Source organism: Leptonychotes weddellii, chromosome 9 (assembly GCF_054177405.1).
Source record: "Leptonychotes weddellii isolate Sample4059 chromosome 9, ASM5417740v2, whole genome shotgun sequence".
Lineage (NCBI taxonomy): Eukaryota > Metazoa > Chordata > Mammalia > Carnivora > Phocidae > Leptonychotes > Leptonychotes weddellii.
In genome coordinates this window covers 82,885,238-82,909,064 of record NC_138377.1, presented here as the reverse complement: position 1 = coordinate 82,909,064, position 23,827 = coordinate 82,885,238, and the positions used below count along the sequence as shown (strand labels likewise).

General features: G+C 39.5%; 1 protein-coding gene and 1 pseudogene across 1 annotated transcript in view; both read left to right on the top strand.

Moving 5' to 3' along the window:
- The window catches only part of MYO5A (myosin VA), a 181,335-nt gene that overhangs the window by 2,700 nt on the left and 154,808 nt on the right, over positions 1–23,827 (top strand). The window lies entirely within an intron of this gene.
- On the top strand, positions 15,541–23,163 carry LOC145723322 (26S proteasome complex subunit SEM1 pseudogene; annotated as a pseudogene).

The following is a 23,827-nucleotide window of genomic DNA, read 5'->3' as shown; positions in this document are numbered from 1 at the left end:
GAAAGATATATTAGTGACATGTCATAATTATGATATTCAACATAGTGGTTAAATCTGAAAAGTGCCCTTTTAAAAAATGTCATTCAGAGCTTAAAGGCAGATTTTGATGTGTGATGCAGATCAGCTCCCATTACGGTGAAAGGAAAGAGACCATTCAGTTTTTTCTTTATAGCTAAAATGATAATGGTTTTGTCACAGTAATTTATCAGGGCTTCCGTTTTGTAAATTTTTCCAGCAGTATAAACATTTTAAGGGCAATAACTAGGTTCCTAGGATATAACATTTCTGGAAACTAACATTATGGTTAAAATATGTTTGTTGGTTTTTAAAATAAAGGCTATTGAGATGTAATTTACATACCATGCCATTCCCAATTTAAAGTTTACAATTCAGTGGTTTTTAGTATATTCACAGAGTTGTGGGTTATTTTGTTTTTAGATCCACCTGGCTTGTTCCCAAAAGAATTGAAGGTGGCTAAGATATCTCATTGCTTCTGATTTTTTTTTTTTTTAAAGATTTTATTTATTTATTTGAGAGAAAGAGAGAATGAGATAGAGTATGAGAGGGGGAGGGTCAGAGGGAGAAGCACACCCCCCGCCGAGCAGGGAGCCTGATGCGGGACTCGATCCCGGGACTCCAGGATCATGACCCGAGCCGAAGGCAGTCGCTCAACCGACTGAGCCACCCAGGCGCCCTCTGATTTTGAAAATATTTGCAAGTCTTGACTTGTCAGTGGATATCTGAATCATAATGTCACCCATAGATGCTTTCAGCAACTTCAAAGGATTCAGCATTTGTGGAGCAGAGTTTATTTTTTAAATTTTTTTAAAGCTTTTATTTATTTGACAGAGAGAGACACAGTGAGAGAGAGAACACAAGCAGGGGGAGTGGGAGAGGGAGAAGCAGGCTTCCCGCCGAGCAGGGAGCCCGAAGCGGGGCTCCATCCCAGGGCCCCGGGATCATGACCTGAGGTGAAGGCAGATGCTTAATGACTGAGCCACCCAGGTGCCCCTGGAGCAGAGTTTATTAACTAGGCTTACATGGATCACCGGCAGCAATACAATGGTATGGTAGGCCTCCTCACATGAACTTCCTAGACATGGATAACACCGTAAATGCTATAGAATGGCCAAGATTACCTGAAGTTGTTTAATTAGGAGCCCCATTGTGTATCAGGATGCTGAGTTTTGTAACAGTACAAAAAATTCTAAAACCCCTGCTCGAGAAGCCACGTGAACTTTCCTAGATGAGACAGCAATTTAGGCCAATAGATTTGTATATCTGTAATCTTCCTTTCCTACCATAGTCCTTCATACCTACTTAAGCCACATGGCCTAGATTTTTTTCTGGGATAGTTCCTGTTTTTTGTTCTATGCCTCTTCCCCTTTACCATCAATCCTGGAAATTCGAACATTTTGATGTTGAAATTACATTTTTCAGACTACTTTCAACATCTGAAAGCAGGACAGAAACCTCATCTCTGATCATGTGCCAGATGTGAAGTTTGGCAAGTACATTCGATTTCCTCAAGTATCCTGTCATGCCTCTTCCATCTATATTTCTTCCTGATGTCCCTAACAGTCTGTCTCCTATAAATAATGGCTTGGGATGACTAGTCTACTTGTAGGAATGAAGCAGGGTATAAAGAAGTGGTTAAACAAGTAAGCACGTTTTCAGGCGTGTTGAACAGGATGAGTAATAGAGAGGAGAGCTGGGAGCCAAGGGAAACCAAAGAAACTGTTGCAGGAAACAAAATAGGAAATGATGGTCTGGTAGACTCAGGCACAGGCAGATGATGTGGGAAAGAAGGGGACAAACTTGGAAGACAGGTCTCTGTGATGGATTAGATATAGCGTGGGAAGGAGAGGGAACAGTGTAAGTTAACACCAGTAGCTCTAGCTTTGGAAACTGGAAGTTAATTCCCATTGTATCATGAATTTTGCAGACTTTGTGGAACTTGTAAGCTACTCAGAAATACTTCAGACTTTTTTTTTTAACTTATTTATTTGTCAGAGAGAGAGAGAGAGAGCACGCACAAGCAGGGAGAGTGGCAGGCAGAGGGAGACGCAGGCTCCCCGCAGAGCAGGGAGCCTGATGTGGGACTTGATCCCAGGACCCCGGGATCATGACCTGAGCCAAAGGCTTAACCAACTGAGCCACCCAGGCGTCCCAATACTTCAGACTTCTTGAGCAAAGCAGAAAGCTCATGACTTCCTCTTGAAATTTGTTCCTGTCTCTTGAAGTGTGAATGTCTGGTGTATTGCCCAGTGGCTAAAAGAGTACAAAGAGGTTTTAATTTTAATGAGAGTGGCTACTGCCAGATAAACATTTTAAATCTTCCTGGTGTTTTTTTTAAGATTTTTATTTATTTATTGAGAGAGATAATGATAGAGAGCCTGAGGGGGGGAGAGTCAGAGGGAGAAGCAGGGAGCCTGATGGGGGACTCCATCCTGGGACTCCAGGATCATGACCTGAGCTGAAGGCAGTCACTTAAACAACTGAGCCACCAGGTGCCCAATCTTCCTGGTGTTTTTAACTGTTCAAAGTAGGGGAACTCTGGAGGAGGGTCTATGAATGGGGTTTCTGGGATTTAACTACAACCTCCGAAGGGTTGGCGCAGGGTGGGGCTGCACTACAGGCAAGTGTGGGAGAGGAGAGACAAGCCCTCTTACCTCTTATCTCAGAAGGTAATTTTTTTTTTTTTAAAGATTTTATTTTATTTATTTATTTGAAAGACAGAGAATGAGAGAGAGAGAGAGAGAGAGAGCACATGAGAGGGGGGAGGGTCAGAGGGAGAAGCAGACTCCCCGCCGAGCAGGGAGCCCGATGCGGGACTCGATCCAGGGACTCCAGGATCATGACCTGAGCCGAAGGCAGTCGCCCAACCAACTGAGCCACCCAGGCGCCCTCTCAGAAGGTAATTTAACTTCTTTGTTTTTAACTTTATAATGGATTTCTCCTCCATTGGGAGGAGGATAGACTTTGATTTATTTGTCTCCACTTTATGCAAAAGTATAAGGTATTCTCAGAAGTAGAAACTCCTGGCTGATCTATGGAATAAAGCCTGGCCCTAGGTAAAACATCATGTGGGCAACCCCACTCCTCCCATTCCATCCCCAGATGGCATGTCTTCTTCCCACAGTGTCTTCTTCCCACAGTGTCTTCTAGACCTTTTGCATTTGTCTCCCGAGGGAGTTTGTCTTCTCCTTTCCTTCCAGCTCTGTCTCTCTCTCTAATCAACTTAGTGAGGTATAATTTGTTTGTGATAAAATTCACTCATTTTAAGTGTATAGTTTAGTGAGTTTTGACAAATATATTCTGTCATGTAACCACTACCATAAGCAAGGTATAGAACATTTTCATCATCCTCAGGAGTTCCTTGTGCTAAGCTTCCTCTCTTCCCCAGTTTATTCTTTGTATAGCTAAAATGATAATTTTTAAAATAAACTCCAGTTTACTAGAGTTGTGCTTGCCCACTGGGACATCAGGAAGAGTTGTTTGTGTGTTTTCAAAATATATATTATGGTTTCACCTTAGCCCAACCACTAGAGATACTTAATATACAGGACTGAGCTGGGGTGTCACTCAGTGGGAGGTGGGAGTGGATGGCAGAGGAGTTTAGGTGGTTTATTTAATCTTTACTTCACACACTTACCCCTTTACCTTATCGATGGTGTCTGCCTTTGGTGCCTTGGGTCCTTAGGTCCTTAGTGTGCTAAAATGCCCGTTGGTCAATTTTGCATTTTAATGGTTGTCCTGTTCCATCTACCTTGGTTGTAATGTCAGTCTGGGTTTGTGGTGATAACGGATTTTTAAACTGCAGAAACTATCCCTGGCTTCTTCATGCCTCAGACCTTCTCCATTTCTCTTCTAAGCCCTCCTCAGCTGGAAGTCCCCTAAACCAGCAGTTATTAGCATTAAACATTTCCTTGTACAATAGAGGCTTTTTGCCAATTGTGGAACTTAGGGATGGTGTGATTATGTTTTGGTTTCAAAATAATGGCTCCAGACTTGGTTGAAATCAAGAGAGAAGTACATTATCCATTTCTAAGTGTTCATGAGGACCACCTTATCTACGTCCTTTGGCCCGATATGCTGCTATGGCCAAAAACATGAGCACATTGCTGAACTGGAGGGAGGCTGGACACTAACAAGACAAGTTTTGTCTCTCCTTAGTCACTCGTACAGAAACTGGTGTTTTCTGGCGGACAGCCTCTCCTTTGCTATCCTGCCTTCCGCTCCCTTTTTGCAGCGGGGTCAGTAAACTATCTCCTTTATTTATTTATTTATTTTTAAAGATTTATTTATTTATTTGTCAGAGAGAGAGAGCGTGTGCAGAAACAGCGGAAGGGGCAGGCAGAGCAGGCAGAGGGAGAAGCAGGCTCCCCGCCGAGCAGGGAGCCTGATGCGGGATTCGAACCCAGGACCCTGATATCATGACCGGACCCGAAGGCAGACACTTAACCGACTGAGCCACCCAGGCGTCCCAAACTATCTCCTTTAAAAACAAAACAGACGAAACGGAAAACAAAACCAAAAAAACCACCTTTGCATTTTCAGGGCCAGGAATCCTGTGTGGGTGGTTGGGGTTTCTACTTCTTAATAAAAACACACTGAAACTAGAGGAGTTTCAGAATGGGAGATTTAAAAATAAAATGACTGTGGCAGTAAAGAAAGTAGATTAGAAAGGCAGAACTCTTTAATTTAGAAAGGTGAAGGTGAAAATCGAAGTATTTAACGTCAAGACTAAGAAATTTGTAACATCAAATCTCAATAGGGATACTTGTTAGATCTTCAAATAAATGTGTCATTTAAAATGAATTTCTTCTTTAAACATTAAGTTTATATTTATGAAACTTATTACCTTAAGTTATGATGACAGCTAAGATGTAGTAGATAAATAAAGAGGGTCTGGATAATTCCGGCATCATAGTTCTGCGATACCAACTTAACAAACATCTCTTTGACAGTGTTACAGAGTTTACCAGCCAGAGCTGTTTTAGTTGGAAGTAACAGAAACACAGCTCAAAGCTAAAAAGGATTTTATTTGCTTCTATGACCTGAATGCCCAGGTCCATGGATTCAAAGCTAGAACCTGGTCTCTGAGGCTCTCTGTCACCAGTTCTCATGTCAAATTGTGCTGTCTACCATTGGTTTCATCCACATGACAGCTCTTTTCATGGTGAAAAAGATGATCAGTGACACCTGCAAGACCACATGATCTTCCAGTTCTGGGCCTGGAGGAAGTCTGGTAAAAGAATTCTGGTTGCCCTTGCTAGGAGTCATGTGTCCTCTCCTTTCACTGTGCTGTGTAGGTGGGGCGGTGGGGGGGGGCAGTGCGGAGGAGGGGGAGAATGCTATGCATAGTCAAGTCATGCTCGGCTCAAAGACTAGGTGGAGGACAGGATGTCATGATTGATAGCTCCACTCAGACCCGGTGGGGTGGCTGAAAGCTGTTGCGCATCAGAAAGAATAGTTAATATCCACCATGAATAAGTTACCCAAAATACAAAGCAATTGAATTCTGCCCCTTCTCTTCTGATCTTTAAGCAGAAGAATGGGAGAATTTTGCATGACCAGAAGGACATTGGGTAGCTTTCCCTGATAGAATCATTTTGAATAAAAAAAAAAAAAGTCATGGAGAATCCATATAAGCAAATGTTACTGAAATCGTATCAGAGATGGAAGATTTGAAAAGTATTTTTCATTTAGTCTTAATCAGGAGGTTATGAACCCTATGTCACATTTCCTTCTGATCTTTTTCTGCCATATTTCCTCAGTGTTTTATTTCCCCTCATTTCCTTCATATTTTTGCTTGAATACATTATTCTCTTCCCCCATTTTCATCAACAGATAAGTTGTAAAATTTGTTATTCCCGTTTGATTCATTTCCAGTGTTCTTTTTCTACTCTCTTGCCTTCCACCCTGTCGTATGCTCCTAGACACCCCTACTCCTTTATTTAATCTACTCACCCTAATGCTCTGTTGTGCTTTTTTTTTTTTTTAAAGATTTTATTTATTTATTTGACGGATAGATAGAGAGCACAAGTAGGCAGAGTGGCAGGCAGAGGGAGAGGGAGAAGCAGGCTCTCTGCTGAGCAGGGAGCCGGACGTGGGACTCGATCCCAGGACCCTCCTGGGATCATGACCTGAGCCAAAGGCAGCTGCTTAACCGACTGAGCCACCCAGGCGCCCCATCTGTTGTACTTTTGCTTTGTTACCACTCCCTGAATCCGACATCACAATAGGGAGTAATTTCTCATGAGTTTACATAAATTATTTTCTGTGTATGGGAGTATCTATATATTTTAAACTATTAAACATTTTTGTGTTAGACTCCACTTTAGTCTAGACTAGACTAGTTAGAACTTAGTTTTTCATTTTACCATACTGGAATATATACAATTAAGGTGACCAGCTATTTCTTTAAGGATACCATCTCACTTTAAAAAATATTTTTGTAGCAGTCCTTAAAAAACTTTTATCCAGAATTGGTCTCTACATGCTCAAGCTGAGAAAAATCTTACTTCTAATTTGAAGCATCATGCTCACGCTGGGAGCAGAAGTCCTGGAGATGTTTTTCATAAAATCAGGATATTTTTAATAAGGAACTTAGGTCAAAACCTGGATTAAATGTTTATCAATTCAGAATATATATAGATAGATAGCTCTCTCTATATATACATATATCTTATTATAGAAGTGAAAAGTTAAACTCACTAGAGTTAATATTGTATTTTAACCCACTCTTCCTGTTCATACTAATTTTTTTCATCTTAGACCAAGATTTCTCAACCTCTGCACTATTGCCATAGTAGGCTAGATAATCCTTCCTTTCTGTGGGCTTGTCCTGTGTATTGTAGGATTTTTAGCCAAATCCCTAACCTTTATCTGCTAGATCCAGTAACATCCCTTACCCCCAGTTATAAAAACCAATCCATATTGTGTACAGACATTGCCAAATATCCCCTGGGGGCGGGGAGCAAATCCTGCTCCCCTCTGCCACACTTGAGAACCCCTGTCCTAGACCTTAAGGCTTAGACTAGGGTAAGAAAAAGAGTTAAAAATAGAAGGAGAAATTTATTGGAAAAAACTTTTAAAAAATAACTTTCCAGTAATTTTTTTTCTGCTTATAGAAATCATACATCTCAGATAATTTGGAAAATACAGAAACATATAAAGGAAGAAAATTAAAAATAAACTAATACCACCCAGAGATAATAATTGCTAATTATTAATTTACTTCCCTAAGTCTTTCATCTACATTCATATGGTAATTTTTATGATTTTTTAAACTTAATATATATTGTGAGAATTTTTATATCATTAAATATTCATTGAGAATGTTTTTAGTGGCTGGATAATATTCTGTCACCTGGATGTACCATAATTTATTTACTGCTGGGCATTTTCACTATTATAAGATAGGTACTATGGTGAGCATCTTTGTACATAAATCTTTGAATTAGTCGGTTTTAGTCAATTTCATATTCCAAGTCTCTCTGACAAGTGTTGACATTTACATTTATGCAGGGTACGGTATTCACATTTATTTCCTTTTAAAAATAGCATTTTTTTTGTACATTGCTTCAGGGCTAGGATGACCAGATGTCCCACTTAATGTGAGATGCTTTCTGCCATTCGGTGCCTTTATTGTGTTTTGAGAAATCCTCTTAGATAGAAATATATAAATTTATTTCAAAAACCTAACCTTTTAGAAATCTAAACTATTTCCTTTTCCTGACCATTTTCCTCATTGTTGCTCTTATTCATTGTTTCTTCTTGATTTTGGGGGAATCTGGGCCAGACAGAATTATTGAATTAGAAAGAATTAAACAAACAAACAAACCATGAAGCTATTGTCTTAAGAGTATAAACAAAGTATAATTTTAACCTGAAAATATGTTATCATTTTATTGTAGACAACATATCCTCCTAACTAGAACAAATTACTATTTGTCGGGAGTGGTCAGAGAATGAGCTTGTTTTCAGTGGATAGTCAAGAACCTGAGAGACCTACCTGCCGTCAAACAAGTAGAATGGAGCAAAATACACCCAGTGTTAAAGATAGCACCTTGAATGGAATCTTTATAGCACTCAGAAGGTATTTGGGGGTTTGGGAGGCCTCTGGGTCATTGCTGTGTACAGCAGCTGTGCTTAAGGACTGGTAGCCACAAATGTTGAAAGTTGATGGTGTGGAAACTTAGATATTGAAGCTGTAGGAAACCCAGTAGAAGTTGGAAGTTTCTTTGCTTTCTTCCTCCATGAAAACCTTGATTTTTACCTTCTTTAGTTGTCATTTGTTTTCTTCTAAAAACCGTGGCTTGCAGAAATGCACGTCTCCGTGGCAGTATGATGATCAAATAATAATGGTTAGTATTTACCGAGGTCTCACTGTGGACCAGACACTATTCTGAGAACTTGGTTACAACTGTTTGCTTCCTTGGCTTCCACCTCTCCCAGTGCCTGAGAGAGAGGCAATGTATCACAGCAGTCAAGCATGGACTCTATACTTAGCGTTTGAATTCTGGTTTGAATCCTGGATTCACTTTTCCCTTTCCGTGTGACCTTGACCAAGCTACTTAACTTTCCTGTGCCTCAATTTCCTCATTTTTTTTTTTAAAGATTTTATTTATTTATTTGTCAGAGAGAGAGCGCAAGCAGGGGGAGCGGCAGGCAGAGGGAGAAGCAGGTTCCCCGCTGAGCAGGGAGCCGGATGCGGGACTCCATCCCAGGACCCAGAGATCATGACCTGAGCCAAAGGCAGCTGCTTAACCAACTGAGCCACCCAGGCATCTCTCAATTTCCTCATTTTTTAATGGGGATAATAATACCTACCTCATGTGGTTTTAATGATGACTAAATTTTTTAATATATATAAAAATGCTTAGAATGGTAACTGATGCATAATGCAGACTTAACTGTTGCCTCTTATTATTGTTGCTGTTTGGTTGTAGCTATTGTTCTTTCTCTATGGCCACTTTATCTTCTTCATAAATTCAGCTACGTCTTATAACCTCCTGGATATTGGTGCTCCTAGGTTCTGTCCTTAACCTACATTCCCTCCCACTGTGGCCTGATCTGCTCCTGAAAAGTTAGGTGTGAACCTGTGCTGATGACTTTCAAATCTCTGTTTCCAGCCTACTTGTTCTTGCAAACCTAAATCTCTGCAACAGCTGCCTATGGACATCTTTACGGGCACCTCAAACCTAGCATATTCAACATTGAACCTGTCATCTCCTCACTTCCTCTTCATTCCACTCTACTCTACTTCTTTGTGTCTTACTTTCCTCATCTGTAGGATGGTATAATAGTAATAGCAACTTCATAGAGTTGTGAAGGGGATCAAGTGATATAGTGCATGCACAGCTCTAGAATAATGCCTGGTTCACGTCTGAGAAAAGTTGGCCACTGTAATTGTTACTATTTGTATTCCTTGTCTGGGGAACGGCATCAACATCCATCCATGGACCCAAACAGAAACTTAGAAATTGTCTTGATTTACACCCCCTTTAGCCAACTGCCACCCCCCCCCCCAATCACTTACCATTTCCTGGTACTATCCTTAGTTTGGACCCTTTTTATTTCTTTCTTGGATCCTGTAACAGCGTCCAGAGCAATTTTGGGTCTTACCTCCTGTAATCTGTTTTTTGTTCTGTTACCAGAGTGATCTTCATGTAAGGAACATATCTGATCATGCCACTCTCTGACTTGAAATTCCTCAGTGATTCCTTATAGGATATTGTCTTGAGAATAAATATGTTAATGTAGTGCTTTCCAAACTTTGGTGTCCATCTGAAATCACCTGGGAATCTTGTTAAAATGGAGGTTCTGATGTAGGTCTGTGATGGGGCCCCAAGACTTTCTAACAACTTCCATGTGAAACCAGTGCTGCTAGATTGAGGACCACACCTTGAGTAGTGAGGCCATGATACACTGGGCTTTTCCTGATCTGCCTTCACCCTGGGCCTGCCTCCTGTCTCATTTTCCCTCCTGGCATTCAGGTCGTCACTGTAAGAGCTCTCCAGGTTGCCTTCTTCCTGCTTTACAGCATTCCCCTTGGCTGGCTTTCTCCACTGTTTGTTAATGAATTATGTCTTTCAGATCCTAGTCTGTCTAAGATGTTCCTGAGTGTTCTTATAGAACGCTCTGTCTACATCTGTCCTGACACAACACTGCATTGCATATGTTTATCTCTTGAGGACAGGGGAAATACCACGTTTGTTTTGTTTTAGTAACAATTTCATTGAGATATCATTCACATACATTACAATTCATTCATTTAAAGTGTGTAATTAGTGGTTTTCATGTTTTTTGACCTAGCATCTAGGCTAGTATTTAGTACATAGTAAGTAACACCTCCATGATTGAATGAATGAATGAACTAGAAGGTGTTAAAGTATCATTGGAAATCACAGATCTTAACATGCTGCTCTCCAGCTTAAAGGGGGGTCCCCAGCCCCTCCTCCCCTGCCCTGTGAATCTACTGTAGAATCAACTCATTCCTTATCTTCACATTTAAGACTCTTGATCTTTTTCTTTCTTTCTTTCTTTTTTTTTTTTTTTTAAGATTTTATTTATTTATTTGACAGAGAGAGACACAGCGAGAGAGGGAACACAAGCAGGGGGAGTGGGAGAGGGAGAAGCAGGCTCCCCGCCGAGCAGGGAGCCCGATGTAGGGCTCGATCCCAGGACCCTGGGATCATGACCTGAGCCAAAGGCAGACGCTTAACGAGTGAGCCACCCAGGCGCCCCTTGATCTTTTTCTAACCCTAGTCTCTTGGCTTGATCTTTCACAACATGGGTTTCCCAGACTTTATATGTAGCAATCATCTGGAATGCTTTTTAAAATGTAAATTTCTGAGGGGCGCCTGGGTGGCTCTCTCAGTTAAGCATCAGACTCTTGATTTCTGCTCAAGTCATGATCTCAGGGTTGTGGGATGGAGCCCTGAGTTGGGCTCCATGCTCAGTGGGGAGTCTGCTTGAGTTTCTCTCTCTCTCATACCCTCTGCCCACCCCAATAAGAAATAAATCTTAAAAAAAAAAAAAAAGTAAATTCCTTAGTCTTGCTTCCAGAGACTCTTGAGTCAGTAGGTTTGGAAGTCCCAGGAATCTGCATTTTTTTTTTTTTTAAAGACTTTATTTATTTGACAGAGAGAGACACAGCAAGAGAGGGAACACAAGCAGGGGGAGTGGGAGAGGGAGAAGCAGGCCTCCTGCGGAGCAGGGAGCTGGATGCGGGGCTCGATCCCAGGACCCTGGGATCACGACCTGAGCCGAAGGCAGACGCCCAATGACTGAGCCACCCAGGCGCCCCAGGAATCTGCATTTTTTAACCAATGCCCTAAAGGATTCTGATGCAGGTGGTCTGTAGAATTCCACTCTGGAACGTAGAACCAACCTTGCTGCTTGAGCCAGTATTCCAGCTTTGCCTGACTTTGGACTTTGTCTACCATATTTCCCTCTTACCAGAATCCCCTACCTAATAAATGTGCAGTAAAAGTTAGCTGATTTAAACTATTTGTTCAGTGGTGGTGGTGGTGAGTCTTTTTAAAATTATAAGACTGTATTACTGTAGATACATTGTGGGCCATTTTCCCCCTGGCTATCCTTAATGTTTCACTTTTAATAGAATATGTGAGAAAACCTAGCACATGGAAGTGACCCAGTAAATCTTTTTGCTATTTTTAAAGGCAACTGGAAAAACTGCCTCTCTTATATTAAAACTAAATTGAGAATCTTCTATGGTGAAAGATGTTCCATTACCTTTACTAATAATAGATGTGAAATAGTGTAAGAAATGACTTGCAAAATTACTGTGGGAACTATTTTCCTTTTAAAAAAAATCTTTTAAAGAAAACTACAAAAATAATAAATATTCAGTGCAGATCCTTGGCAAATTCATAAATACAAAAGAAAGAATTGCATGTAATCTCACTGTCCTCACAGATTCTTAATATTTTGATGTATGTCCTTCTACTTTTTTCCTATGTATATTTTCTCCAACAAAATGGTTTATTTTGTGCATACTATTTTGTAGCAAGATTTTTTTTCTCTAAGTAGTATATTATGAACGTTTTCCCAGGCCAATACATAATTTTTTACAGTATCTTTTTAATGGATTCAGAGTGTTATATTGCATGAGTCAGTCATATGTTAGTCAACCAGTCCACTATGGTAAGTTCCAACTTTTTGACAGTTTACATTTAAATTGAAGAGAACCAAAAGCCTTTGTGTGTTCCTTTAAAAAGAAATCAATTGTAGTAGTTAATGAATTTGACTATAATTAACAGAACATCCCATTTTTCTACATAACAATATTGGTACAAAAACTTGGTGATTATCATATCAATGTTAAGAGGATTATTGTTATTATAAGAGTTTAAAAGGACAAAAAAAAAACCCCACAGGAATATCAAAGCACTCAGGAATAAATTCTTTTCTTTTTTTTTTTTTTTAAGATTTTATTTATTTGACAGAGAGACACAGCGAGAGAGGGAACACAAGCAGGGGGAGTGGGAGAGGGAGAAGCAGGCTTCCCGCCGAGCACGGAGCCCGATGCGGGGCTCGATCCCAGGACTCTGGGATCACGACCCGAGCCAAAGGCAGACGCTTAACGACTGAGCCACCCAGGCGCCCCAGGAATAAATTCTTAAATGTTTGAAGTCTCGGAGTGTGCCAGCCACAACAGCCCACTAGAAGGAAATTCTCCAGACTATAGATGTAGACAGATCAAGGTTATTTTTTTTTTTTTTTTTTTCAGATCAAGGTTATTAACCAATGGGCCAGGTGAATCAAGCCGTAGGTTAGCTCCAGCTTGAGAGGACAGTGGATCCCTTTCTCTGCCAGTATTTTGGAAGCCATATCGTAAGTGGGATGAATTGTAGTGTAATCTACACATTAATATACTTGCTTTTTCTTGTTAATCAAGGAGACTGTCCCTGACTACTAAGAGCCGCTCAGGATTTGTCGAGCCTCTACATCCATATTTAATAGCAGGATAGCCTGGTTATTCACAAACTGTTGGCTGTAGAAATGAAAATGTTGACTTAGGCTAAGGGAGAAGAAATAAAGCAGAGGTTGTTATTCAAGAAAAAACACATTTACTAAATCAAGAGAAGTAATGTGGGAAATAATCTCTGAGACCTTAGATTGAGCTCTTTAAAGCTCTGAAAAGGAGTCTTTTGGATAACGTATTTCAGTTAAGCCCCCTTGGTTTACAAATACTGTAATAAGATGTTTCTTATAATGAGCTTCTACCTTAAATGTTTGGGATATTGGTCAGGGATCCTTAGGGGCCCAGTTCTTGAGATATCCAGTCCCTGGGGCAGAGGTGGCATGTTGTGGGGTGCAAGCATTTTCTAAGTCTGTGTCAGGAGCAGTGCCTTAGTCTTAGAATAATCTGTGGACCATGCAGACTTTCTTCTATCACTGCCCGCTGGAGTTTGAGATCTGTTTTGTCTTTGGAGCTAGAGGCTCTTTCTGAGCCTCCAATGTGGTGTGTTTAACAAGGATCTGGACAAAACCTGTAGTGTGCAGCTTAACTGGTTAGAGTAAGGATTGGGATGTGTCATCTGAGTTGATGAAAATCTAAGTGATGGGGACATTTAAGTCAGTAGCAATTTAACAAATCTGTAAGACTTGGTTGTGATCTGTACCATTCTGTATATGGATTCTTAAATTCTTAAATTAAATTCTAGATTCTTAAAATAATTATGTTCATAAGGTTAATCATCTCCTGTATTCTTATTTGGCTTTCTTGTCTATTGGTTGTTTTTTCAGGATTTTGTAAGGTAACTGTCATAGACTATGGTGAAATTTAATAAATCTGAATGAGTAGAGGCCAAATTATTTTAAAATATGTGGGTGAAATAGATGGAGTAGTACCACTCTATATTATTCCAACTTGAAAATTTCTTCTTTTGGGCAGCAGTTAAGGTTTTTTAACTATGAAATTACATAGATTGAGTTTATTCAGAATGTGGTCAATATAATAGACCAACACAGTCTCAAGCAGAGCACTGGATGCTTTTGTGCATGTTTTTCACTTTAGTCAACTCCATACCTTTGGTTTTCATTCTTCCTGCCATAGCACAGTGATATCAGATGCAGCTAGAGCTTAAAGAAGAAGGGTCATGTTAATTAATTCCAGTGAAACAAAAACTGCCTCAAATAATTAATGGAATAACAGTCTCTTTAAAAGACTTTAGAGCTTTTTTTTTTTTTCTTTCCAAGGACTAGAGAAGGAGAATGGCACAAATTGTTCACGTGAGATCATTTTAAGCTATTGATGCATTTTACAGTCCTCATCTGATGTTTCTGATTTCAATATGAATCATTCAGGCCATGTAGTGATTTTTTTCTTATTTTCTCTTGAGCCTCTCTGACTTCAGTGACAGTTTTCAAGAGAGCAACCCCATGAACTTTGGCTTTGTCGGAATCTAAAAATGGTCTCCATTTTATTATTTTATTTATAGTTGTCATATTTTAGTTTAAATATAGTTGACCTACAAGTAAAAATTTGTGTGTACAAGTAGGGTGGCAAATACTAGGTCAGGTTGCCTGCTGGGTTATTGTAGGGAAGAAGAGGCTATGTATGTTCTCCCATCACATTTTCTTCAGTGGATCTTGCCATTGTGGGGTTTGATTTTTTGTTTGTTTGTTTGTTTTTTTATCTTTCAAATAAGGAAAGAGGGATTAATGGACAGGGATAGCTAGAGTTAGGGAAAACCAGGTCAGGAGATAAGTAGGAAGATCCTTTCCCATATTGTGATTGTCTTTGTTTTCCAACCCAACATTGGAAGCTTTCATCTTATGACCTAACCTTCAAGGATACTGCCTTCAAGCAAACTAGAAAGTTTAATCTACGTATAATTTTATTTTATTTTATTTATTTATTTTTTTTAAAGATTTTATTTATTTATTTGAGAGAGAGAGAGAATGAGAGACAGAGAGCATGGGAGGGAGGAGGGTCAGAGGGAGAAGCAGACTCCCCGCCAAGCAGGGAGCCCGATGCGGGACTCGATCCCGGGACTCCAGGATCATGACCTGAGCCGAAGGCAGTCGCTTAACCAACTGAGCCACCCAGGCGCCCCTCTACGTATAATTTTAGTAGGTAAAAAGGGAATAAGAGGAAATTAACATATGATGTATGGTTTTTTTTGACAAATAAAAAGGTCTGGATTTTATTATGTGTTGAAAATATACTCAGGATCTTATGCATGTTTAGGAGCTCAGTTTCTGGAAGCATAATAATAAAGATGTAAAGAAAAAGGGAACAAAAATGTAAAAAAAAAAAAAGGAAAAAGAAAGGCTAAAAAAAGGGCGGTTTGAAATTGGGAGATTTGGGTATGATTACCTGAATGTGTATTACCATGTATGTGTGGGGCAAACAGGGTTCTGTCCTAGGAAGGGAAACAGCCCTATAACTCAGGGAACCAATGACTTATCTACAAATAATATTGGCCATTGTGCTGTAGAGGTAGGAAACTCAGAGTAGGTGAAACAGAGGAGGCATTAGAACAAACAGGTCGCGTATAGATGTATGATTATGTTTCTGCTTTAGTCCTTTGTACTTTGTGTTGTGATGTCTATTTTGGTTGGTTGTTCTCTCAAGTTAGTTGTAATTTTTAGCTAAGATTTCTGAAACTAGCTACAAAATCTGATTGGATTACATGATTTTTTAGGTTTTTGAAAAATGTGATTAAAACAACTTTGCCGTGTAGGGATTTGTATGAACCAGATCTACTATGAAAAGAAAATAGAGAAAAGGCTATTTACATCATGTAAACAAGAGTTAAACTTTATGCTCAGAGGCGGCAGCGGGGTTGGTGGTTTCAGTGAAGAAAAGTGAGAGTTCCAACTTTCTTCTTGGCCTGAGAGGTTTTTGGCGCCAAGGGTCACCATGTCAGGGAAAAAGCAGGTTGGGTAGACTTGGGTCTCTTAGAGGAGGACGACGAGTTCAAGGAGTTCCCTAAGGAAGACTGGGCTGGTTTAGATGAAGATGAAGATGCACATGTCTGGGAGGATAATTGGGATGATGACAACATAAAGGATGACTTCTCCAGTCAGTTATGAGCTGAACTAGAGAAACATGGTTATAAGATGGAGTCGTCATAGCATCCAGAAGAAGTGTCGAAGCAACCTAAACTTGAACTGTTTACTAAATTCTAGGACAGAGAACCCAGGATGGGACACTTAAAACAATATGGTTATTTCATTATCTGCTTGGATTTATTTTTGTTTTTGTAACACAAAAAAATAAATATTTTGATCTTAAAAAAAAAAGAATTAAACTTTATGCATCTGAATGATTAAATAACAGGTACATAAAATGAATGGGAAATACTTGAGAACAAATAAAAAGTAGCAAATAATAATGTGACGTGGTTAAAAGCATGATCTCCTGTTTTAGGCTGAGCTTCTTCCTGTGTGACCTGGCAAATTAATGAATGTACTCACCTCATAGGGCAGCTGAGAGGTTTGTAAATCACACACATATATGTGTAAAGCACTTAGCTTACTACTTGGCACATCATAATGGAGTCTGTGAATATTAACTCTTAGCTGGTATTATTGGCTTGTCTTTTTTTTTTTTTCAAGAGAGAGAGAAAGCATGAGTGGGGAGGGGCAGAGGGAGAAGGAGAGAGAGATCCCAACCAGGCTCTATTCTCAGTGCAGAGCCTGATAGGGGGCTCACTCTCATGACCCTGAAATCATGATCTGAGCTGAAATCAAGAGTCTGATGCTTAACCAACTGAGCCACCCAGGTGCCCCTATTGACTTGTCTATTTTAAATGATTTGTAAAAATTCACTTGCTTAAAAAAAAAAAATAGTCCTAATACATCTGTCCTTATCATACTCTTAATGATTTTGGAAGGTTTCAAGACATGAGTTATAAACACTATTACAATTTTCCCTTTATTCTAGATAGGATTTGGCTAGTGATTCTCTTTCACATACAGTCTGTCTCTAACTCCACATTGTCAGCATCATCTGCCATGGCTGTAGCTTTCATCCCAGTCCCTTCTAAATTTCTCCATCAGTATTCTCAACCTTTTTTTTCTTCCGGAAAGAGAAACTTATTCTAAATAAGGGCTCTTAAAGGTCCTCCACCCTGTTGTAATTAACTGGGTAACTAGCACTTTATGCATAATATAAACATGTCATAAACTATTGGTTGAATCTCAAAAGCCAGTCCCAATCCCTTTTCTTTTGCCCATATAGAGGTTTACAAGACAAACATTCCCTTTTCTCACCTTTTTTTTTTTTAAGATTTTATTTGAGGGAGAGAGCGAGAGAGAGCACAAGCAGGGAGGAGAGGGAGAAGCAGGTTCCCTGCAAGCAGGGAGCCTGCTGTGGGGCTTGATCCCAAGACCCTGAGATCATGACCTGAGCCGAAGGCAGACGCTTAACCAACTGAGGCACCCAGTTTTTTTTCTTACTTTTTTTGGAAGTTAGAGCTAGCTGTGTAATTCAGTTCTGGCTAGTGTGTTATAACCAGAAATCTTTTGGAGGGCCTCTACAAGGAAAAAATTGCTTTTCTGGTAGAAGGAACAAGCAAGAGAACAGTTTGGATGCATATCCTTTTCTTTATTCCATTCTGAAATGTAGACTATGATGTATGGAGTTGTGGCAGCAAAGTTGCAGTCATGAGGCAACATCCCTAAGAGTGAACTTAACAAGCTGAGATGGTAGAGCAGAAAGATGAAGAGTCTGGTTTCTTTTCTTTTTTTTTTTTTTTAAATTTTATTTATTTAAGAGAGAGAGAATGAGAGACAGAGAGCACGAGAGGGAAGAGGGTCAGAGGGAGAAGCAGACCCCCCGCCGAGCAGGGAGCCTGATGCGGGACTCGATCCCAGGACTCCGGGATCATGACCCGAGCCGAAGGCAGTCGCTCAACCAACTGAGCCACCCAGGCGCCCAAGAGTCTGGTTTCTTAATGATATTACCGAGTTGTCAGAACAGCCCTGAGAAAACCTTCTCTGGACTTTTCTTGATAAGTCCTACCAGTTTAAGCTACTAGGTCAGACTTTTCTGTTCCTTGTAGCTGAAAGCATTCCCAGCTTAAACAAGTTGTAACAGCTTTTATAATGTGAATGAAGTCAACATAAAATTGGGAGACATTTGTCTAATCTGTACAGGGTTATTTATACACAAAATAAATGCAGGTAACATGGGAATATGACAGAATCCAAGAGGTGAAACATCTTCTGGCATTGCAAAACATGGTAGTAATATCAAATAACCTAGTCCTAGTCATAATTTCTAGGTTGTCTGGCTACCTCCTGAGTCCTTTCCGACATTTTCTATGGCTTTTCAAAGTCTTGCTTTCCTCAGGCTTAGAATCATGACATGACAGAGGCAAGGACTGAAGTTTGAATAAGAAGGGAAAAGCTGGGTCTGAGTGAAGGTGAGTGGGTGGGAGATTTTGATTAAAAGATGAGTGTATAGAGACCACGCCAGTCTTCCAGACTGGCTTGTTCCTCAGGTGTCTTGAGGTTCAGCATTCATGAATTTCAGTGGGGGGAAGAAGAGAACAAGACATTCAAAGACAGAGGAGAAGCCCCAGCAGCAGCTGATGCCACTGAAGGCCTAGAAAAATGAAAAGCCCCTTCACCTTTGGGGTTCAGTTCTATTTGGTCTCTCAACTTTTACATGCAGTTTATGGTAAATCCACACCAACGAGATGTTTCACCCAGCCTTACTAAATTTTAGATTATCTAGTGGCGTTAAGATTTTTGGTGAGTTTGTCCTTTTGGTGTGAACACTTAAAGTAGAGGTCGGCAAGGAAGTAAATACATGTGAGAAACTACAGAGGACTCCTGCAGAAAAAAGTAGTTAGAAGATTAAGAAAATTTGATGAGATTAAGATTAAGATAAGATTAAGAAATATGATGAGATGAACATGATAGTGACATTTTCCACTGAGGTTTTATCATTTGCTGAGACTCCCGAGTCAATGCCTCTTTTGCCTCTTTTTAAAGCTAATCATAAAAGAAAACACTAACTCTTTGTGTAGCTGAGGAAATAAATGAGCCAAAATATTGTCTACCAGTGGCACAATGAGAGAATTATGCTTTAAATGGAGGCTGACACATGCAACCTCTTATACACGTTCTTCTGTCTTTTACATTGACCAGCGAGCTTCATTGTTCTCTCACTAGATGTTTGGAAATGGCTGGTCTTATTGATCACACATTTCTGTAGATGCAGCATGGCCAGAGGATGTTATTTCTGGTACAGAGTGAGAAAGAGTTTGTACAAGCACTGTGGGCAGAGCCACTGTACTGTTAGATTTAGACCTTACGTACAGGAGATACAGAGTAACCACACGCTCGGCTTCCCACTCAGCCCTCGTTCTCTTGTTCAACATTAGACTCCGTGCTTTTGAGCTTACTAGAATCCATGCTGTCTGGTGTTCTGTGAATTAAAAAAAAAAAATTCAGTTTTAGTTTACATACATAAATACTTTCTTGACTGCTATTATAAAAGATAACAGCATTTCAGGGGCGCCTGGGTGGCTCAGTCGTTAAGCGTCTGCCTTTGGCTCAGGTCATGGTCCCAGGGTCCTGGGATCGAGCCCCGCATCGGGCTCCCTGCTCGGCGGAAAGCCTGCTTCTCCCTCTCCCGCTCCCCCTGCTTGTGTTCCCTCTCTCGCTGTGTCTCTCTGTGAAATAAATAAATTAAATCTTAAAAAAAAAAAAGATAACAGCATTTCATATTGACATGAATAGATGTGCCGGATATAGTGTTAAGTAAAACAGAGCAAATGCAGTATTTGTGCATGGATGTGTGTGTATATGCCTGTGTTCTGGAAGAGTTTATCCTAGACTCTGTAGATTATTGAAAACAGTTATTTCTAGAGGTGTAATTATGGGAGACTTTCACTTTCTAAGTTATCCATATCTATAATGTTTAGATTTTTATATTCAGTATATGTTTCTTTTGTAATTAGAGGAAACAAATATTTTCTTTCTTTTTTTAAGTAGTGTAAACAAAAATATTTCAAAGAAACATTTTTCAAGTTAAGAACAGGTGTCTGATGGTGTATATGTATATGTAATATATATAATATATTAAAATAATTTATAATGTGTCTAAGCATTGTTCTCTGCTTTCAGAACTGAGAGGTCTCATTCCTGATCCTTTTTTAGTGTTGGAATTAGCATCTTGGATTAATTTTGAATTAAGCACATTTTCCAGGTGTAGGGAGAGAAAGAGGAAGGCCACCTACACAGTGTGATTTGGAGGGTACTGACAGGATCTACAAATAAAAGAAAATCCACAAAGAGCTCTCCCAACTCAATAAACTAACAAACAACTTGATTAAAAAATAGGCAAAGGATTTGAATAGACATTTCTCCAAAAAAGATATACAAATGACCAGTAAGCACATAAAAAAATATTCAAGATTGTTAATCATTAGGGAAATGCAAATCAAAACCACACTAAGGTAATACCTCACATCCATTAGGACCTTTATTATCAAAACAAAAACAGGGGCGCCTGGGTGGCTCAGTCGTTAAGCATCTGCCTTTGGCTCAGGTCCTTCCTCCTCGGCAGGAAGCCTGCTTCTCCCTCTCCCACTCCCCCTGCTGTGTTTCCTCTCTCGCTTGTGTCTCTCTCTCTGTCAAAAAAAAAAAAAGAAGAAGAAGAAGAAAAAACCCCAGAAAATAGCAAGTATTTTTGGAGAGGATGTGAAGAAATTGGAACCCTTATACACTCTTGATGAGAATGTAAATTAGTGTGGCTGCTATGGAAAACTGTATGATAGCTCCTCAAAAAAGTTGAACATAGAATTACCATACAATCTACTAATTCCACTTGATACATAACCAAGGGAATTGAAAATAGGATCTCAGAGAGATATCTGTACACCCATGTTCATAGCAGCATTATTCATAAAAGCCAAAAGATGTAAGCTACTCAAGTGTCCACTAATAGATGCATGATACATATATATATGTACACACACACACACACACACAATGGAATATTATTCAGCCTTAAGAAGGAAGTAAATTTTAACATAAGCTACAACATGGCTGAATGTTGAGGACATTATGCTAAATGAATTAAGCCAATCACAAAATGATAAATACTATATGATTCCACTTACATAAGGTACCTAGAGTAGTCAAATTCATAGAGACAGAAAGTAAAATGGTGGTTGTCAGCAGCTTAGGGGAGGGAGAAAAGGGAGAGTTCTTGTTTAATGGGCACAGAGTTTTGATTTTGGAAGATGAAAAAGTTCTGTGACTGGGTGATGGTGATGGTACTGTAACAAAGTGAATGTACTTAATACTACTGAGATATAACTTTAAAAATGGTGAAGGTGGTAAATTTTATGTTATGTATACTTTACCACAATTAAAAATAATGATACAAAAAGAAAACCCCTCAATGCCTCAGAATTGTCTCTTCTAAAGCTATTCCTATGCATTTTTTGCAAGTTGTTATTTTGAGAGCATAAATATATTTAATTTTGGTGTACAAGTGTCAGTCCTTTCTTCAGTGAGAATGAGACAGGTAGGTAGAGGATACATCTGGAGCTAGGGATAAGGAAAATCTGCTTTTAGTCTTGAAAAGGGCAAAGAAAGGAAGAAATACTTTGGGCCGCTAACAACAATTTCAGTTATATTACAGTTTTGCCTTTTCCTGGCTCAGCCCCACAGAGTCTCAAATCCAATAGTGTCTCCACTGTTTTTATGAATCTTAGATGATATTTGACCTGTGAAAACCTTTATCAAATTTCAGACTACGTACCTGAGCCAGCAAGACATTTGTAGAGATTCATCAAATCTTTATCCATGCTTTTTCATTACAGGTGATTCTTTACATAGTAATCTTAGTCTATGGCTGGTATTTCTTAAACATCAAATGAAAGACAAACCTTAAAGGAAAAAGAATATAAACAATTTAAACTTCACTGCAGCAACAACAAAACTAAATGCTATGAATGACATCTGTGTACATTCTTTGAAATTTGTTGAGACTTGCCATGCCAACCTCCCATTGTACCTGCCACTGGATACTTTTAAGGCTTTTCTCTTTGTTTTTAGTTATCTATGTTTGTTTGGATTTACTATGATGTAGCCACACATGGTTTTCTTTTCATTTAGTCTTCTATGGGTCCTTAGAGCTTCTAGCTCTAGCTTAATGTTTTTCATCTGTTTTGGAAACTAGTATTTGGAAACTAGTATCTCATACTCAGATACTAGTTCTGTCCTATTCTCTCTGTCCTTCTGGGACTCAGCTACATATAAGTTAGACCATTTCACTTTATTCCATATGTCTCTGATTCTCTTTTCTCTATTACTTTTTCTGTTTTTGGCTCAATATGGTTATTTTCTGCTGACCTTTCACTTCACAAATCCTCTCTTCTGCTGTGTCAGTCCTCTAGTCCATCTACTGAATTCTTAATTTTAGTTATTGTATTGTTCAGTTCTAAAAGTTCTACTTGCTGGGGCGTCTGGGTGGCTCAGTCATTAAGTGTCTGCTTTCGGCTCAGGTCATGATCCCGGGGTCCTGGGATCGAGTCCTGCATCGGGCTCTTTGCCCAGCAGGGAGTCTGCTTCTCCCTCTCCCACTCCCCCTGCTTGTGTTCGCTCTCTCGCTGTCTCTCTCTCTCTCTCTCTGTCAAATAAATAAATAAAATCTTTAAAAAAAATAAATAAAAATTCTACTTGCCTTTTTAAAAAATATTTAAGGTCTTCGGAAAAATTATCAACTATTTGCATATCTTTAAATATATTAAACATAGTTCCCATTTTTTGGTTGAGGTATAATTGACATATAGCATTTAGTTTCATGTGTACAACATAATGATTCAGTATTTGTATATATTGGGAAATGATCACCACAATAAGTCTGGTTAACATCCATCACCATGCACAATTACAATTTGTTTCTTCTGATGAGGACTTTTAAGATCTACTCTCAGCAACTTTCAAATATGCAATATAATATTATTAACTATAATCACTATGCTGTACATTACATCCCCATGACTTATTTATTTTGTAACTGTGAGTTTGTACCTTTTGATCCCATTCACCCATATCACTCCCCCCTCCCCCGAGGCAACCACCAGTCTGTTCTCTGTATTTATGAGCTTGGTTTTCTTTTTTATTTTTTTTTAAAGATTTTATTTATTTATTTGAGAGAGCGAATGAGAGAGAGAGAGCACATGAGAGGGGGGAGGGTCAGAGGGAGAAGCAGACTCCCTGCTGAGCAGGGAGCCCGATGCGGGACTCGATCCCGGGACTCCAGGATCATGACCTGAGCTGAAGGCAGTCGCTTAACCAACTGAGCCACCCAGGCGCCCTTCTTTTTTTCTTTTTTTTTTTTTAAAGATTTTATTTATTTATTTATTTATTTAACTGATAGACAGCAAGAGAGGTAACACAAGCAGGGGAAGTGGGAGAGGGAGAAGCAGGCTTCCCGAGGAGCAGGGAGCCTGATGCAGGGCTTGATCCTAGGACCCCGGCATCATGACCTGAGCTGAAGGCGGACGCTTAACAAACGAGCCACCCAGGCACCCCATGAGCTTGGTTTTCAATCAGAGTTCTCTTAAAGTTTCTGTTTGATCACTGCAATATCTGGGTCCCTGGTGGATCCTTTCCTATTGTCTATTCTCTTGATCTTTGGTCATTTCGTCTTTTTTTCCCTGGCATGCCTACTAATTTTTTGTTGAATGAAGCATATTCTGTATGAAAAATTATAGAGGCTCTGGGTGATATCTTCTTGTAGGAATGATTTAATTTTCTTCTGGCAGCCAGACTGATGGCCTTGTCCAGTTAGGGATTAAGATGTTTCACTGTT